The sequence below is a fragment of the Meriones unguiculatus genome, chromosome 4, assembly GCF_030254825.1.
Source record: "Meriones unguiculatus strain TT.TT164.6M chromosome 4, Bangor_MerUng_6.1, whole genome shotgun sequence".
NCBI classification, from domain to species: Eukaryota; Metazoa; Chordata; class Mammalia; order Rodentia; family Muridae; genus Meriones; species Meriones unguiculatus.
The window spans coordinates 21443809-21463789 of record NC_083352.1 but is presented as its reverse complement, the minus strand read 5'-3'; the positions used below and the strand labels follow the sequence as shown (position 1 = coordinate 21463789).

The 19981-nt window shown below is 38.8% G+C and overlaps 1 pseudogene; it reads left to right on the top strand.

Moving 5' to 3' along the window:
* LOC110563799 (small ribosomal subunit protein eS4, X isoform-like) overlaps positions 1-18891 on the top strand; it is a 53641-nt pseudogene extending 34750 nt beyond the window's left edge.
* Positions 18892-19981: the final 1090 nt, after the last annotated feature.

Here is a 19981-nt window from a genome sequence, read left to right as displayed (position 1 = left end):
TCTCGCTACAGGCCTTTCATGGTGATGTCCTAGATTAAACAGAATGATGAAGGGGGAGGGAGGAAAGGAGGAGAAGAGGGAGAGAGAGGGACAGAGAGGGAGACTTGTACAAGATTGGGTTCATGAACATTTTCTCATGGGGTAGTAAAATATTCTACAATCCCCTAGAATATATATGGACACTTACCAGTTGGAGTGGAGAGGACATGAGGATATGTAAGTGATTAGTGATTTGGGAAAGGGCGTTTTCTTCTTTGTCTTATCTGCCCGTAAGTGGTTCACACTCCTGTAATTAGCCCCTCACCCATGTTTCTGTAAGCAGAACCAACTAAATGATTCACTACATTAGACTTGAGTGAAATGCTTTCTTTTGTCTGTGGACTATGTCATATCCAGGGTGAACAGATGTGTTTATCTCACCAGGAAAGGTTCCCAAATACCAGTGCTAAGGTAATATTTCGGTGAGCTTCTAGAAATACTGAGTACTTTACATTTAATAAATGGAAGGATGAAAGATGGGAGCCTGAGTGCTCATTATATGAAATACACACCTGACTTGGTGAATGTAAACACTCGGAATAGCAGAACTGGAAAAGAAGTCCTTGTGTGTTGCAGAGATGGCAGGAAAGGTTAACAGTATTGAGACATGTAAGATCCCAGAAAACATGGCAGTATCCTGGGTATGGTCAGTCATACAATAGTATGTGAACCCCTGCTCTTTTTGCATTTACTCACTTATTACTTGGCAATTAACCCTTCCAAACATTTTTTATAGCTGAAATCATTCAATACTCAAACAGTTCTATAAATGGTAACAGCATTGCTTGATTTATCAAAGGAGAACATAGGCAGACATTTAATTAGCTAATAGAGCCATGATTCTCACAGGCTTCTTCCCAACTGATAGTATGCCTGTGTTTCCTGGCAATATTAATATATACATTTCCTGTTGACTATAAGGACATAAAATTTATAGACACCTTCTAAATTGAAGATAACTTCTTCAATTTCAGGCTCTGCTGAAATTTCAAGTTTTGTTAAATGCTTAAAAACCAGTGCCTTTTTCTGCTGTGTCAAACTACCAGTCATTGAGGCTGGTTCCTGTCTTGGTATCATTAGATAATGTTTCCACACAGGAATGGAAGTTACTATTTAACCATTTCCTGAAATGCATAAATGGAGCCTTTTTCTTCCCTACTATCCAGTCCTTGACTGCAGTGGTGGATAAGCAGAAGGGCTTGGCTTCTGCCCAACAAGAGGGTGCTCTTGGAAGGTCACTGAAGGCAGGACTCTGAAAGACACACAGGAGAGGCAAACACTGAGGCAAGTAGTAGCTGCAGGTTATAGCTTCATGCCTGTGAGCTTTTCAAAAACTATTGTGAGGCTTTAACTGTGAGAAAACAGAAAGAAAAAGAAGATCTTGCTTTTTCTCAAAATTAATTTGTTTTTTTTTTGTTGTTGTTGTTCTTGTTTAAAGTGGTCGCTTTCATTACTCTTGTCCTAAGAATCCCTTTGTAAGCCACTCAGTGTGACATGACATAAAGTGAAAAGTCACTTGTGGTTCATCAAATTCGAGTGCATCACAAAAGACAGGAGCTATAGTACAAAGGAGAACAATCTTGAAATCACAGCGGTGCTCTTGTATGAAGTTTTGGTCTCTGGATTTCACTTACCTACAATTAGGCACACTGTAAAGATTAAAGGAATAACTCCAGAAATAACCAGCTCAGTTTTAAAATGCGTACTACCCTGAGCAGTTTGATAAAATCTTGCAATGTCCTGCTTAATCCTGCTTGGGACATGGATCTTACTTTTGCTCATCATATCTGCAGTTTACGCATTACCCACCCAGAAGTCATTTAGAAGCTCACTTGCAATGTAGAGAGGTTTGTGATCAGGAAACTCATATTTTACTTAATAATGCAACCAAACCAACCCAAAGGTTTGGATATGTCAAAAAGAAGCTATGAAATGCCTGGAAACGAAAAGGTGAGAGTCCAACATTTTGCTTTTAGAGACAGGAAACACACAGAGTCACATCACAATTGTTGTAGTCTATGGCTATCACTGTTCAGTTTTTAATGTGCGGCTACTGTGAGTAAATTTCCGTGTCTTGCTTATAAAAATTTTATTGTATGGGACTGGAGAAATGACTTATCAATTATGAGTACTGGTTGACCTTTCAGTGCGCCCAGGTTTGGTTACCAATAGTCACAGAATTAGTAAACAGCCTTTTGTAACTCCAGTTCTAGGGAATCCAGTGCCTTCTTTCTGGCCACCATGGGTACCAACATCATCCAAGATGCATAGAGAAAACACCTATCTGTGCAGACAACCATCTATACAAAGAAAATTTAAAAGCCGTACCTGAGTGTGTGCATAGTATAAGAATGAAACTACATATAAAGGTCTGCTACAACCTTCACTTCATTTTTTGTACTGTTCCAGTTCATGGGAAAAACTGCCTTTTTTATAAAAGAAAACAAGGGACTGTGTCTGTATAAATTATGTGTCCTGCTTGTATTTGGATTTTCAGCTCTCTGTAACATCATTATCTCTCTTTTTCTGATCCAAAGTCACCAATCACATCTCCACATACTTTGTTTCATATGTGTTCATATTTCAGCCTGACATTGCTGGTCTTGGATCACATTCCCATAGGGAATGAGGGATCTTCATACCAAAATTAGGAACTATATTTTAGCTGTGAGAAGACATTCATAAATGCAAGTTCAGAATAAGTATAAAATGCAGAACATCATGTAGAAGGTAAGAAAATTAAGCAAATATAAGACTTGTGTAGATGGAGGTGGACTGAGAAACAGGATGCTATGAAAGAAGACTGAGTGGATAGAGCTTAATTTGAAGCGGAGAAAGCAAGAAGCTGTTTTCAGTAGATTAGAGCTCACCGAGATTTAGTTTGGACACTAAAATCTGAAAGGCTATTTAAAATTTAAAGAAAACAACAACTAGGTAAAGTCTATTGTTTTGGGGAGATTGATTAGGTATTGATAGGTGGAGTCATTTGGAAGGTATCAGAGGTCCACAGGAGAGATTAAAACCAGGAAAATGTTTTTAGGGTATTATTGAAAATTCCAACCCTGAGGAAAGCATCAAGAGGCAGGAAGAAGCTAGAACATAAGTACTATAGCCATGGGATCATATTGTGCAAAGAAGATACCAAATTCAGTGACCATGCCACTCTCACTGCCTGAAGATGTGTGAACTCACTACACTGGCAAAATGAGGTGTGGCAAATGGATGGGACAGAGAGAGGGGGTGTACTTATACTGAAGAAAAGAGGTGCGGGGGATGTACACAATCTCCTTAGACTTAACGTGGTAAATTTTGGGTTCACGGAAGAAAGTGGCCTTTTACAAAAGACAACTAAGAGACTATGGCTGTGTGATTTTGTAGCCTTTGTGTTTTTTATTTTTCAGTAACACAAAACATCATTTCTCTATTCTCCGAATCTAAGCTCAGTAATCAAATTTCTAAGTATCTTGTTTCATGTAGATACAGAATTTTTATTCACATACATGATATTTCACCTATCTTATGTACCTAATCTCAGGAAAGTTATTAGCTAGAAATCATAGATGCAATTAACTCCAGAAAGTGTTCCCCTTTTTTGGATGAATAGTTGGCGTTCTTAGTAACACATATGCTCGTTGTAAATTTGATGAGTTCACTGTGTCTCACTGGGTCCAATTAACTCTGGGGCTTGGATGTGTTAGAAGCTTTGAGACCATATCTGCACTGCAGCCAGCTAACCAAGTTAATGTTCTTGTGAGGCACTGTCTGTGTGCAGATTATGCTGGCTGTACAGTCCTGTGTGGGCTATATCCTTTGTAACATTGTCCCATTCAAACTGATCCCCTGCAGAGAGGCACCGCCTCTGTGCTAAGATGTAACTTTTCTATTTCATCTTTGAAGGCTCAGCTATAATAATGACTTAATCATTTTAGGGATATGAAAGCGTTGTATTGATGTACCCTCAAACTTTGATTATGACACTAGATTCATGAAGAGAAGTGACCTCTCCAAGTGAAGGTTCAAGAAATAAACTGTGAAAATACAGCCTAACACCTCTGTTAGGCACATGGAGGCAGCACATTGCCTTGATCTTCCACAGTGTAAACCAGTTGTGAGAACCAATCAAATGTGCTCTGGATTTGCTGTCTTCTATGAAAGGAATTAGGAAAGTACTCAGCTACACAAGACCAACAAAGTCAACTAAGCTAGGCCCACGGCAGCTTACCAATACTGAAGCACCAAACAAAGAGCATACATGGACTGGACCTAGGCCCCATATGCATATTGTAACCAATGGGCAGTTTGATATTCATGTGGGTTCCCTAGTAAGTTGAGAGAGTGCTGTCCATGACATGGATTCTGATGCTTGCTTTTGGTTACCTCCCTCCCAATGGGACTGCCTTTCCAGGCCTCAGTGGATGAGGATGAGCTCACTTTTGATGCAACTTGATGTGCTGAGGTGAGTTGGTGGGGAGGGGGGCTCCCGTTTTCTGAGGAGAAGGGGAATGGATAGGGGGAAGAGAGTGGGAGGTTGGGACCGAAAGGAGAGGAGGGTGAGGGCTACAATCAGGATGTAAAGTGAATATATAAATTAAAAATATTTTTTTAAAAAAGGAAAGAACCCTACATCTCACAGAAGGCCAATACTCAAAATATATGAAAAACTCAAGAAATAAAACTCCAACAAACCAAATAATCCAATTAAATATGGGATACAGAACTAAACAGAAAATTCTCAACAGAGGAAAAGTGAATGGTAAGAAATAAAGAAATGTTCACCGTCCTTAATCACCAGGGAAATGCAAATCAAAACGACTTTGAGATTCGATCTTACAACCATCAGAATGGCTAATATAAAAATTTCGAGGACAGCATACACTGCTGAGAATGTGGAGAAAGCAGAACAGTCCTCCATTGCTGGTGGAAGTGCAAACTTGTACAACCACTTTGGAATTCAGTCTGGCACCTCCTCTGAAAATTGGGAACAGTACTACCTCAAGATCCAGCTATACCCCTTTTGGCATATACCCAAAAATGTTCCACCATACAACAAGAATATGTGCTCAACTATGTTCACAGAAGCTTTATTCATAATAGCCAGAATCTAGAAACAACTTAGATGTCCCTCAACTGTAGAATGGATACGGAAATTGTGGTACATTTGCGCAATGAAATACTACTTATCTATTAAAAACAAGAAAATCATGAGATTTTTCAGGCAAATGAATGGAACTAGAAAAGATCATCCTTAGTGAGGTAACCCAGAGCCAGAAAGACATGCCTGGTATATAAGTGGGTATTAGCTATATAATACAGGATGACCATACTATAATCCACAGACCTAAAGAAGCTAAATAACAAGGAGGATCTTAGGGAGGATGCTTAATTCTCATTCAGAAAGGCAAACAGAATAGTTACCAGAAGCTGTTGAAGAGAGGGAATGGGATGGGAGCCTACCATAGATGGCCTCTGACAAACCCCACCCAGCTAGGGATAGAAGCAGATGCAAGATAGAAGCCAAACTTTGGGCAGAGGAAGAAGGTCATAGGAAAGAGTGGAGGAATAGAAGGACTTACAGGGGACAGGATCTCCATAAGAAGACCAACAGAGACAACAAATCTCAGCCCAGGGGTATGCAGAGACTGATGCACCAACCAAGGACCACACATGGAGATGATCTAGACACACTGCTTAGTGTTAGCTGATAGGCATCTCAGTCTCAATGTGGGTGTCCTAGTAAGGAAAACAGGGACTGTCTCTGACATGAACTCTGTTGCCTGCTCTTTGGTTACTTTTCCCTTGCAGGAAGGCCTTGCTAGGCCATAGAGAAAGAGAATTCAGGCAGTCCTAAAGGGACTTGATAGGCTGTGGTCTGATGATAGGAGAGGGGGTCTTTTTCTTTCTGATAAGTAGGGGAGGGAGATAAAGGGGAAGAGAGAGGCAGATAGGATGGGACCAGAATGAGACAAGGGAGGGGACTATAATGAGGATAGAAAGTGAATAACATAATATTTAAAAAATAAAAATAATAAAGAAAAGAAAAGGAAGTACTATAAACTGCAGTATATGAAAGAGTAGGAAGATAATCAATGGATAAAGTGTTTGTCATGCAAGTGTGGGTACAGGAATTTGGATATCACAGTACCCACATAAAAAAGCCAAGAGAGTGTGGTGGCCCACCTGTAATCCCACATCATGGAAGGATCCCCAGGGAAAACTAGCTACCAAGGCGTGAAAAATCTGTGAGTTCCAGGTTCGTCTCAAGACCTAGCCTCACTAGAGAAAGTGGTGCACAATCAAAGAAAACACCTGATACCAGACACGTGTACAACCCTAATCACACTGACACACATACATAGGCACTCATACTAGAAATACAAACTCAGAAAAGTAGTATGTGTGTTTAGAGACATAGTTGAGTGACCCGTAAGTTGAGAAAACACAATACTCACCCTCCCTATCTGTGAGAAACACAATCTAAATTCCAAAGCACATGTAGGCAATTCATATTGGACCAAATCCAATATGTATTTTTATATATGCAAGCTGTGATGAAACTTAATTGAATTCTGCAGTACCATAAGAGGTTAGCAGTAAGTAATCACAAAATAAAACAGAATAATTTGCTGTAATGAAATGTATGTGAATGTGCTCTGGTACAAAACATCTTATTGTGATTGTAACTTTTAGATTATTTATTTAACTTTATTATGTGTATGGATGTTTTACTTGCAGGTATGTGTGTGCACCTCATGTATGCCTGGTACACACAAAGGTCAGAAGAGGGCAGCAGATTCCCAGAAAAAGACGTTATGGACTGCTCCTAGAAAAATTCATGAGTGGTGAGAGCCGAACCTGGGTCCTCTATAAGGATAAAATGTTTTTTTCAACCACTCATTCATCTCTCCACACTGCTCCCACTTTTTAATAAAAAGGAACATTTGACAACTCTCTTTGTCTTGTTCTGATTGCCAGTCTCAATAGTCATATGGTTTGTTTTAATTAGTAAGTAAGAGAAGGGTCACTTGAACACAGGACCTGTGATGCTGCAATAGGCAGTCTGTGAAGACTGAGTACCAGTGGAATGGTAGCCTATATAGCCTATATATGGTATAGACATGCAAACACAGAATGTAGTCACACCCGTGAGGCAGAGCCAGGTAGTACAGTTTATAACTTGAGCTAAGTGTGATGGCACATGCCTTTGATCCAGACATCTAGGAGTCTGAAGCTGTAAGAACTCTAGCTCAAAACTAGCCTAAGAAACAAATTAATACAGTCTCACTCCCATCAAAAAATACAAATGTATATTTAAAAACGTATCTTTGATTTTAAGTTTCCCAATGCATTTATCATAGACCATGATTAAGCAAGTAACTAAAATTATGGGAAGAGTAACTGTAGGAAAAAAATGAAATTACTATTAAAAAATGGGCATACTATGGATTTTGTCCTATGTGCAGGGAACTCTCTATCTTCACATCAAAGAGAATTTTTCATTTCCTCCTTACCCTCCCCTTTCTTTTGCTTCCATGTTTTCCTTCTCTTTGTTTCTTATTTTCTCTCCACCAGAAACCGCAGAACACTGATTCATCATTGCTACATCTTGGCTACACTTTAAAATAAGAGGTAGGACTGTTATACACCCAGACATGTTAAGAAAGAGATGATGAGAATAAAAGAGGGTGAATGTGTGCACATATCTGTGAGATTAAAAGAAAACAAGAATGTGTGTCTTAAGAAAATAGCAGTATCTCAAAGCCCTAAATGCAGATGCAATCAGATTTCAATTCAATCAAGCATCTTTTCAAATACTTTGCATCTAATAACAGCAGAAACGGAAGCACATTTTACCAAAATGACATATAGAAGGGGTTCACAGAGCCAGCAGACGGACTCTGAGTGCTTGCGATGGTGTTATTTAATATGTGTATGACTATTGCTTAAGCATGTTCAGAATTTTATAACACTACCCTAAATAGCTACTGTATCTCAGTGCCGTCACATCTGCGTATGAGGCAGATGGAAAATGAATTCTCCTGAATGCTTCACCCCGAAATGCCAGAGTTAATGGATAGATACCCAGAAATGTTACTGAAAAACAAGTGCTAAAATGAAAGCTGAGGTACAATCATGACAAAGGAAGAGAGCAGCTGTCAAATTTATTAGTAAGGAATATTTTAAGTGAGCTCTTATCAGTTGTAAAATGATAGCCTCATTATGAGCTATGCTTTTAACATAATGTTATTTTCACCAAGCATTAAAGAGGTATAATTGTTCTTCCCCGTGACATGGGGTATTGTGGGTCCTTTCAAAGTAGATATAGAAATCATGGATTTATTCTGTTCGATCTAAACAACAAAGACAGAAAGGTACCCAAGTTAAGAATGTATTCTAGAGAAAACCAGGTGATTATATACTTAAAGCAGTATGCTCAGATATTGTCTGTGGTGCATTGTAAATGCAAACAATACCTTCCCGTGGAAATGGCTGTGAAGGTGCTGTGCCTACAACCTTCTTGGAATATGTGGAATGCTTTTCATTTCTCCATTTTTCTTAGCTTCTGAATTTAGGAGGTTCCCTGTTTTGTTATGTCTTTTTTATGGCAGCAATTTTCATGTTTTTATAGCATTTTTATGACCCATTGAAAGGCCTCTTGGTGCAATAGTTGGCAATGTTTCACCTCAGAGGCTGTCACACAAGAATTCACAGCAATAGAGAGCAAAGATTCATAAGGAAATCCAACCTACACCAACCAAGTCAGATAGATGCCAACCCACAAGTTACCCAGATTACCCTATTCCTACCTTGGTTCTGCAGTTTTCAAACTTTTCCTGTACAAAATTCAGGAGGACCTTTAATCATTGGGTGAGCCTATGGCTTTATCTCAGGGAACATACATGAGAACCAAATGTCTATTTTTACTATGACTCTAATCCTAATTTGTTGCCTGCATAACATTTCTCTACTGTAACCAAAGCTTTATAGTAAATTGCCAGTCATCTGACTGGGGAAGAGACCATCCCTGTCCAGTTTTCAATGTCTCAAATATTTTATGTGAGTTCTGTGACCACAAAGGCTGAAGGGGCCCTTTCCAAACTGCCATGAAATTTTGACGCCGCCCCATGATTCTTAAAGCTATCTATAACCTTCTCAATTTCTGTTGCCTTTCCTCATCCTCGCCTTAGACTAGTACCGTTAACCCAGGCAATAAAGTAGACTTCAGTGCCTGGGGAACTGTGGCTCTTCTTTGGGGCAGTCTAGCACTCTCAGTCTTAATTACTTCACGTCACATTTCCTGTCAGCTTGAGAAAAGGAAAAAAGGAGGTAAAAATAAAACCATTTCTTTTTTTTCTTATGAATTTATTTATTCATTTTGTACCCTTATAGGAGGCCCCTTCCTTCTCTCCTACCTGTCCAAACATCCCACTCTCTTCCCCCTTCTCCTCAGAAAGTAGGAGACCCTCATACCAATGGAGGCTAAACGTGTCTTCTTCCACTGAGGTCCAACAAGGCAGCCCAGCTAGGGGAAAGTGATCCAAAGCAGGCAACAGAGTCCATGTCAGAGACAGCCCCCACTCTAGTTGCTAGGGGACCCTCACAACAAACAAGTAGCCCATCAGCTACACATGCTTAGCGACCCTATCTCCAGTCCATGCGTGCTTTTTGTTTGGTGCTTCAGTCTCTGTGAGTCCCCCATGGGCCTTGCTTAGTTAACTCTATTGGTCTTCCTGTGGGGTTCTTGTGCCCTCTGTATCCCTCTATCCTTCCCTCAACTATGCAATGAGACTCGCCAAGCTCTACCTAATGTTTTTATGTGGGTCACTGCACCAGTTTCCGTAGGATCCATTGCTGGGTGAAGCCTCTCAGGGGACAGCTAGGCTAGGCTCCTGTCTGCAAGCGTAGCAGAGTATTGTTAATAGTGTCAGGGACTGTGTTAATAGTGTCAGGGACTGGTGCTAGAAAATCATTTTTCAAGAGAACAGATTCCCAAGACACCTCCCCACTCCCCCAAAAATGGGAAGCCAAAGAAACAAAGAAAGGAGAAAATGTTTTGCTGTCTTTGTCTCATGCCATGTTCTAAAGGGGTAAGAAAAAGGCAAGAGTGGGGACGGAGAAGGAGAGAAGAGCTGAGAGAAGAACTTCCGAGTAGAGAATGGTACCATTCTGGGTTGTTGTTAAGACAGAATGATACACTTAAGCCCGGTAGAATGGTGATATATACAATTGCTGCCATAGGACAGGATATAAACTTCCCAAACAGGATGGAGCAGAATTTCCAGGGTATTTGAAGAAACGTGCAGCAGTTCATATTCCCAAACTTACTTTAACAAGGCCATCCTATCTCTTGTCGTCTGTTTCCTCTACCATTTCCACTGACTTCCCTGGGTTTTACTTATGACTATAGGAATAAAAGCGGAACTAATTGAAACTGATCATATCCTGGCCATAGATTCAGGAACTTAAATGAGTAAGTATAGCTACGTACTATTGCATTGACAAATAGAGCAGCAGATACTATCTGCCATAGCTTGTGGAGTTTCTAATCAAATACTTAAAGCTAAGTGTGCATGTCAGAAAGCAAGGTCATTCATGACAAAATAACATAATTTAAGAAAATGAAGCTCGTGGGAGAAAAACTGGTAAAAATTTGAAACTTGGAACGTATTTAGCATTTTTCCAGTTGGGTGATTAAACAAAAACTGGAAAAAATTGAAATAAAACAAGCTCATGATTGTTTCTCACGCACCTAAGTATGTTCAGATTTTCAGTCATCAGAGATTTTTTTATTTTATTATTTCTTTTTTCTACTTTTCCTTTTTAATTTATTTTTACAGCTGTCTAATCACATTTAAGTAATGTTTAGGGCATAGGGAAAAATCAAAGATACAATAAAAAAAATTCTTACAAGTGTGAAGTTCCATTCCTCAGTTTCACAAAGTGTCATCCACGAATATAAAACACACTTCCAGCTCCATGAAGCCTTAGCATTAAGATTATTGCACATTTTATTGGCCTTTCCTAGGTCCTGATACTAGAAATTCATCTGCCTCTAACCTTTCCACCTGAGTCGACCTCATACATAAGTAAAGAGTAAGTTGAAATTACAGGGAGCTGTAAAGAAATGGAAGTTCCTCAATTTCTTCTTTCAAAACCAATATTAAAATATATGAGCTGCAATTGTCAAACTAAAAAAGCGGCCAGATGATTCATAAGGATGAGTAGCCGACAGGCTGGCCTGGATGCTCTCCTGCATTTCTGATTTTTAACAGGTCCCTGGGAAGGAAGATGGTTATTTCACATCAGAGACAGGCGCAGAGGAGGTGGGGAATGCTGGAGAAAGGGGACGGAGAATGTCCAGATGCTGAACACACACGAAGATGTGCCAGTCAGCTCAGCATGCTCAGATGGTACAGATTTAAGTAAACAGCTTGTAAATGCAATCCCAAAGGACTCAGCTTCTCCTCCTGGAGTTCTTATTCCCCACTCTGAGTCTCTCATCTCCCCAAGGAAGTGCAGGCTTACCTGTCAGGCATCTTTTTAACTCTCAGGGACTTAACTCCAGCTAAGGCCGTCAGATATTACAGATAAATGGATTCACAGCTAAATGAGGGTGAATCTCTGCTTCTGTTCACTGAGCCATGGCATTGATGACTAATTTGCTGTTCACAAGTCACAGCAACACTGATTGTTGCAGCCAGTCTGCACAGGGGGTGGAGCCTCTCAGAAATCATGTGCTCATATTTTCCCTGATTTGGTCAGCAGACATCTCATCATGGTGAGACAGCTTAGCCAGAATCTTTTCACCTTTTGTGTTAGGCAGGTAGCATGGAGTGAACTTGGAGAGAGAGCTCTGGGCTATAGACTCTTGTTCCTATTCTTTCCTTGCTGATTGGCTTGTGGTAGGCTTTGTTCTTTGATTCCATTCATTCATGAAAGATTCATTGGAATTTATGAACATCTGACTTTTGTTTTTATACCTTAATTCTTAAGAATAGGAAAACTTAACTGACCATATCCATATTTTCCCCTGTAAATCCTCTGGAGAAAAGGAAGTGTGTTATTCTGCTGTAGGAAAGGAGGGCAGGGAAGATTGTTAAATAGTCTCCTTGTAAATCTAACCCAAAGGCAGCATTGAAATGCCCCTTAGTACATACAAAATGCCATCTTAGGAACAATGGGACCATAAAGAATACAGATAGCAGTGGTTTCTTAAATGCTCATGAAATATATTAGTGGATAAATTTACTTCCAGAAAAAATAAAAATCATGTGCATGTTATAAAGATATTATTAATCAAGTGTCAGTATGAAAACTGATTGAAGAAGAGAGATACAAGCAACTAATAAAATTCTTATTTGATCTAGTCAACTGTAATCTAACCAGATGAAATGAGCCATATTAAACAGTGTAGCTATATAAAGACAGATATTAATAAACAACAACAAAAAACACATCAAGCCCTCAATAATGGTGGTTTCATAGGTAACCTTCCTACTGAATGGAGCAAGCCATTTTCAGTCCTCATTGGCATTGTAGCCAGATGCCCAAAACAGAACTGCAGGTGCCTTCAAAAAAATAGCAGCAAACTTAATAGTTAACAGGTACGGGATTAAGGAGCTCTTGTTTTTGTAAATATTCCCCACCCCTCAAAGGGTCAAGCAAAGAGCTTGATCAACAGAAAGGTACAGTTGGATGGAGGTAGAAGTTTTAAGACATGGAGCCAAATAAGAGGTTCGTTTATTTATTTATTTATTTATTTATTTATTTAATATGTATTTATTTTTAATTATAGTTTATTCTTTTTTTATCCCAGGTGTAGCCCCTTCCCTTATTCCCTCCCAATCCCACCCTCCCTCCCTCATCTCCTCCCATGGCCCTCCTAAGTCCACTGATAGGAGGGGTCCTCCTCCCCTTCCATTTGACCCTAGCCTATCAGGTCTCATCAGGAACTGGCTGTATTGTCTTCCTCTGTGGTCTGGTAAGGCTGTTTCCCCATCAAGGGGAGGTGATCAAAGAACCAGCCACTGAGTTCTTGTCAGAGACAGTCTCTATTCCCATTAACAGAGAACTCACTTGCACACTGAGCTGCCATGGGCTATATCTCTGCAGGGGTTCTAGTTTATCTCCGTGAATAGACCTTGACTAGAATATCAGTGTCAGAAAAGACCCCTGGGCCCAGAATTTTGGTTCTCTTGCTCTCCATGTGAAGCTCCTGGAAGAGTCCAAGTCTTTATAAGATTTCCCCCTTCTTTCATAAGATTCCCTGTACTCTGCTCAAAGTTTGGCTATGAGTCTCAGAATCTGCTTTGATACCCTGCAAGGTACAGTCTTTCAGGGTCCTCTGTGGTAGGTTCCTGTCCTGTTCTCTGTTTTCTCCCTCTTCTGATATCTATCCCCTTTGCCTTTCTGATTGAGGACTGATCATCTTACCCAGGGTCCTCCTTCTTGATTAGCTTCTTTAGGTGTACATATTTTAGTATGATTATCCTATATTATATGCCTAATATATACTTAAAAGTGAGTATATACCATGCATGTCTTTCTGCTTCTGGAATACCTCACTCAGGATGATCTTTTCTAGTTTCCACCATTTGTCTGCAAAATTCATGATTTCCTTGTTTTTAATGACTGAGTAGAATTCCATTTTGTAAATATACCACAATTTCTATATCCATTCCTCAACGGAGGGGTATCTGAGAACATCCTTACCTATCAGGGAAATGCAAATCAAAAAGACCCTGAGATTTCACCTTACACCCATCAGAATGGCTAACATAAAAAACTCAAGTGACAACATGCTGGCGAGTATGTGGAGAAAGGAAACCCTACTCTATTGCTGGTGGGAATGTAAACTTGCACAACAACTTTGGAAATTAATCTGGCACTTTCTCAGACAATTAGGAATAGTGATACCTCAAGATCCTGCCATACCACTGCTAGGCATATATCCAAAAGATACTCAAGTGCACAACAAAGACATTTGCTCAACCATGTTTGTAGCAGCTTTAATTGTAATAGCCAGAAGATGGAAACAACTCCAACAAAAGGTTTGTAAGTCATGGATGGGTATGATTCTTTAGCTCCTTCTCTTTCCCCCTGTATCACTCTAGAGCTAGGAGAGCAGTTTAACTCTACCACACACTCTTTCATGATATGCTGTCACCCCATAGGTGCAAAGCAGTAGGTTCAACTGATCATGTACTGAGGTTTTGAAAACTGTGAGACAAAACTGTGAGACTGATCTCTTTTTTCTAGATCTTATCTCAGGTCTGTGTTATAGCAAGAGAATGCTGAGTTATGTGTGAGGATGCTGAGAATAGAAAGACAGAGAAACCTTTAGAATATATCATAACTGACCAAAATATTTTCAATTTTTTTGAAGGATATTGGCCATGGAAACACAATGAAATCACCCAGGGGGCCAATTACAAACATTATTAATACCACATGGAATTCGTGATATTCCAAATGCTCAGGGATGCCAGTGAACAACCCTGTTTTAGAAAGACATAAAACAAAAGACTGGCGTGATATTCCACAGACTCAGGGATGCCAGTGAATATCCCTGTTTTAGAAAGACCTAAAACAAAAGGGGATATTGGTAATGTCAGTTTGTGCAGATACGTCCACCAGCACAGAGTTCTAGCTCTGGTTGCACACACACCTACTGGATGATGGTTCCTCAGTGTGGGGTTTAAGAAAAGCAGCACACAAAGCAGCAAAGCAAAGCAAAGCAAAGCACACAAACACAGGATATGTTTCCAGCCAGTATATCAGTTAAAATCCAAACTTGTACTGTCCTATGCTCCAAACATATCTTGGTATACGTGTCCCCTCTGATCATGAAAATGGCACTGATACCTGTTTACTAAAATGATCAAGCAATTGCCCAAATATGCCCAATAAAATACATCCGTGGTCAAGAAGGACTTTGGAACACTTATTAAAGATAGTTGGAAAGTGATGAATCAGGAAGGACAGGCCTGATAGTTTAACAATGAGAATTTAAATGACCGAATGGAATATTAATAAGTAGTGGAAATAGTAGGGCTGTGCACCATGTATGTGCAGACACATGAACACCGTGTCAGATGCCCAGAACTTGAAGTTATACAGTAGTTGTAAGCTGTTCTGTGGGCCCTGGAACTCTGGTCCTTCGTAAGAGCAAACAATGCTCTTAACAACTGAATCATTTCTTCAGCCCCAACAGTATTATTTTTAATTTTATTTGTTTTGAAGTAATCTGTTTTCCAGGTTAATTGTTTTCACAGAGCCCCCTGTCAATCAGGAGATGTCCTAACTAAAATGTGAGAACTCTGCAGCCATGAGCAAACATGTTTTGGGATTTCTTTGCATGATCAACCTGATCTTTTGTTTCCACATTAGCTTATTTTGTGACATTGTTATTTATGATTGAAATTTAAATATACCTTGTACACATAAGATTGCCAAAATATAGCTAAGTTTCTTTTCTGACAGTTGTCCTCTCTAAGTGTTTAAAATGACTTGGAATAATTTTGACAATGTGTTCTTGTTCAAGCTGAGGAGGGCAATATGGTAACAAGAAAAATTAAGGAGAGTAAACCTGATTGTAATAAAGGAAATTGGAAGTCCCTAACAAGTCTGCTTGTTAGCATAACCACTTCAGCCTCTTTGCGAGGTTACAGCAAGTACTAATGTTTCTACTTCAAAAGTAATAGTGAAAATAAAGAGTAAATGTGAGTAAACCTTGTAAAGATGCCAGATGGTTCAAGAATTAAAAAACAGCACATCAACTTTCATGTAAAAGTTGGTACAGACTTTATCTGACCAATAGAAATTCAACAAGGTTCTTTGAGATGATTGAGATGTTTCTCCATTCACTACTTGTCACTTGTGTGATGTGACCTGAGACTGAATTCAAGGTCATCTTTCATACTGGCACAATGTGCCTTTTCAATGGCACTTCAGCAAGGTGAATAGATAAAGAGTTGGGTATGAGAACTTAATAACTGAGAATTTTTATTCATATTGATTACATTTTTTATACTGGAAGTCTCCAATTTATGTCCAAATATATTACAGAGCCAGAAGAACTCAGTATCATTAATGGAATTAATCTTTGTGAAGGTAAGCACTGTAATTTTTGTTCTGAATGATAAAATCCATTGTAGCATCTTACCAGGGAAATTCTGTAAGTTTGTATATAATCTTTTCTAAAAGTTGGAATATGTGAGACAAATGTTTTCAATCATCTTTCTGGATTACCATGTCTGCCTCCTACAATAGAATGCATTGTAGAGTGCAATCACAGAGGTTTGAGATGAGAAGACCTAGTACAAGTACTTTTTAAACAAATAAAAACTCTGATTATGAGCCAGAGGATGGACTACATGCACCTCTGTTATTTAATTATAGAAACAAGGCTGTAAGCCAGAAACCTAGCTTCTCTGCCGTTCCAACTATTCTTACATTGAAATTTTATTTATTATAAAATTGTTTCCTAAGCTTGTTGCTTCTAAATAATTAAGATTTTTTTCAGTTTTGGGTTTTGGGTTTCTTTCTTTCTTTCTTTTTGATTTTTTTTTTTCAGTTTCATGGTTTGTGTCTTAACATCCACCAAAAGTGCATGTGTTGAAGCCTTTATTTCCAAAGTAACAAGTATCCAGAGGTTTAGAGCTTAGCTCTCTGGAGGTGACTGGATATGAGAATGATAAATGGATGTTGAACCTTTAATGGGTTGTTGCAAAAAATGTTTCAGTAAAATTTAAGAGTCGGACCTATTAGGAAGCAGAAGTTCATTGATTACATGCACTTGAAGGTCTGATGCGCTTCCTCACCTCTTTACTGAAAGGACAAGGTCACCTCTGCACCACCATGTGTCCCCACTGTGCTGATCTGCCTCACCACATGCTTAAAAGCTGTTGAGCCTAGAACTTCAGACACTATGACCCAAGCAAGCCTTTTTTCCTTTAAATCCGTTTACCCAGACAACTCAAAGGTTATGAAAACACTGTGTGTCTTACTCTTCAAAATTATATGTTGGCTTTTTGGCCTTTGGACTAACAAGTACAAAACTGTATACTTCATCTATCCTGTGAAGACCAGGAGTCTCTTTTTAGAGGATGGCACAGGGAAGTAAACCCCTCACCACAAAATACTCTAACATCCAAGGTTAAACTAGCATCACTAGAAGTATAACAACTGACAGATAATGGAGAGGATTCCAGTTTCAATGCAAGTCATAAATTCCAATGAAATTATAATTGTTGCATTAAAACTTTAATGCAAATAATTAATTAAATAATTTAATTGCATTAAAACTTTAATGCAAACTTTAGGAAATAATTATGCAAGATATACATAAAATATTCAATATTTATTGTCACTGCCCAATATGAAGGATAAGGGAGAGATCTTATTGTAAATATAAGAAGTAGGATAACTCAGCTGCCATAGAAACAACACATTTTGATATCAGTTGATTCTTTACAAAATAATGTTTCATAGCATTATATGTTCCTTGTGTTGTCTGTGATAAATAATATTGTCTTCATCAGAGAAGTTCAGTGACACAGGAGAGGATTTACCCCTAAAATACCAGAAGACTCCCTCATCAGGCTGGTAAAAAAAAAATGAATGAAACCAAATTATTTGGAGGACCTTGGAGTGTTGTTAATTTTTTTTAATTTTTTGGTAGCAAGTTCAACATAAACAACAGAGACAAAGCACAGAGAGAAAACCACAAAAGGGAAGAGAATTTTGAAAGGTCAACTGGTTCAAAAGGGTAGTCAGGGATAGCGTCTCAATTTTTGTAAGTTCTTGATAGATGGATCTGAACACAATTTGAAAAGACTTCCCTAATATCTTTCTGACCCTAAGTTGACCCAAACTCACTCTTAATTTGGAAAAGAAGAAAACCTGAGGTTGAAGGTGTAAGGCTATCAATCTTGTAGCCTATTTTAGGTGGAAAACACAGACAAGGTGTTCTTGGCAGGAATTAATGACCAAAAGTAATAAAAAACACTATACAGGAAAGAAAAGTAAAAGGTATTGATCTGAAAGTGATTATTTACATAGACAAAAACATCGGCTAATAAGAATCACTTATGTACTCATGTATGTATAAGCATATATACATAGTCATTTTCCATTGCTTCTTTTCATTGTTTGCATGTGTGTTTCCTGGGGGATGCTTGTGTGTGGTGTGTGCATGTATGTGTGTGTGTGCTGCATGAATGTGTATATGAGCATATATACATTTGCACAACTCCATATGAAAACCACGTGACAATCTCGATCTATTGTTTACTGAAATGGTGTCTCTCATTGGCCTGGAGATAATCAAGTATATTAACTAAATCCTCTTTTCTCTATCTCCTCAGCATGCAATTATAAATGTGTGCTGCCATGCCTGGATTCTTTATAAAACCTGGTCTCTGGAGGAGGGGGTTGCCTCAGACTCATTCCCTTGAGCATGTAAGACAAGACTTTACAAAGAGCTTTCCCCACAGCTTTCTTCTTCTTCTGACTGGTCTTCTGCTCCTCATTTTTAAGATGTGTCAAACTTTATCTAGAAAATTACTACAGTGAAATAGATGAAGAGTGAAGGTTGTTCAATACATGGAAGGTAACAACATTAAATATAAGTATTGTAAAAATTCTTTCAAAAAGAACAACATGTTCTCTTGGTATTTTCAGGAAAATCAGATCCAACATATTTTAAGGAATCAAGTCCTGCAGTTATGGAGACTGGGAAGTTCCAAGACCTTAAAAGTCACCCAACTGAGACCTGGGAAGCTAATGTCTTCATCCCTAGCTGTGTCTGAAGACCTGAGAACAAGCGTCATTGATGGTAGCATTCCAGTGTGAAGGCTCGCAATGTTGCAGCCTTCTGGCAGTCTTTCTGAAATAAACACTCTGAAATCAATGAGAGTGGAAGAGAGATGTCATCAGTGGACCTAAGCCCAGATAGCTCCTGAAAAAATCTTCAATGTGAGATCCAGTTTGTGTTCTCATGTTTATAAGGTAGGTGAAGGCAAGCAAGCAATCTTTTACAGAAGTGTACATGGCAATCAGCAGGCTGTTAAGGGTAATGATGGTTTCTCCAGGTCATTCTGTTCCAGGTAGGCAGTGAACTCTTGATTGGCAAATAGGCAGTAGAAGCAATGCTTTAAATAAATCACTAAACAAATCATTAAATAAGTATCTTATAATTGGTCTTTTCTAGCTAATTTTACTTCAAGACTAAGACTAAAGAAGAAATTATTTTTCACTTAGTGTCCCAAAGGCAGGAGAAAAAACAAACAAACAAACAAAAACTATGATCGTCATTGGAAAGAAATCAGGATAAGTATAAAATAAAAGAAATCTGAGTTTCCAATGTATTTTTTAATCTGTTAATCATATACAATAATGTGATGATAATATTTGTAGGGCTTCCTTAATCAGGTACAAAGGACACAGATATCTAAGAACTGAACTGAAAAGTAGATTACATGACATCGGCAGTGAAGTATGTGTTTATCCAGTTCTCCTGACCAAGAAGAAGCTACATGGAGCCTCCAACACTACCAGCAGATAGCACGTACATGAGAGATTTTTAAATCAACATAGTGTTAGGCATTATGTTGAAATGCTCCCTGGAAGGTCATGTGTTAATCTGTTTCCCCAAAACACTGTTTCTGAAGGTTCTGGAAACACTAGAGGTGGGACCTCATTGTATTCTTGTGTGTATCTGATCTCATGCCCCTTTTGGTCTCAATCTTTATTTCCTGTTGACAGTGAGGTGAGAACCTTCTCTGATGCACACTCTACCACCAAACAGAGTTCTGCACAATTGTGTAGGGTGAAGGAAATATGAGCCAAAATGAATCATTCCTCTTTTAAAATATCTGGTCTTCTGAGGAGAGCAACAAGAAAACTGCACTAGTACAAACAGAAATGTAGCTGTGACTCAGAA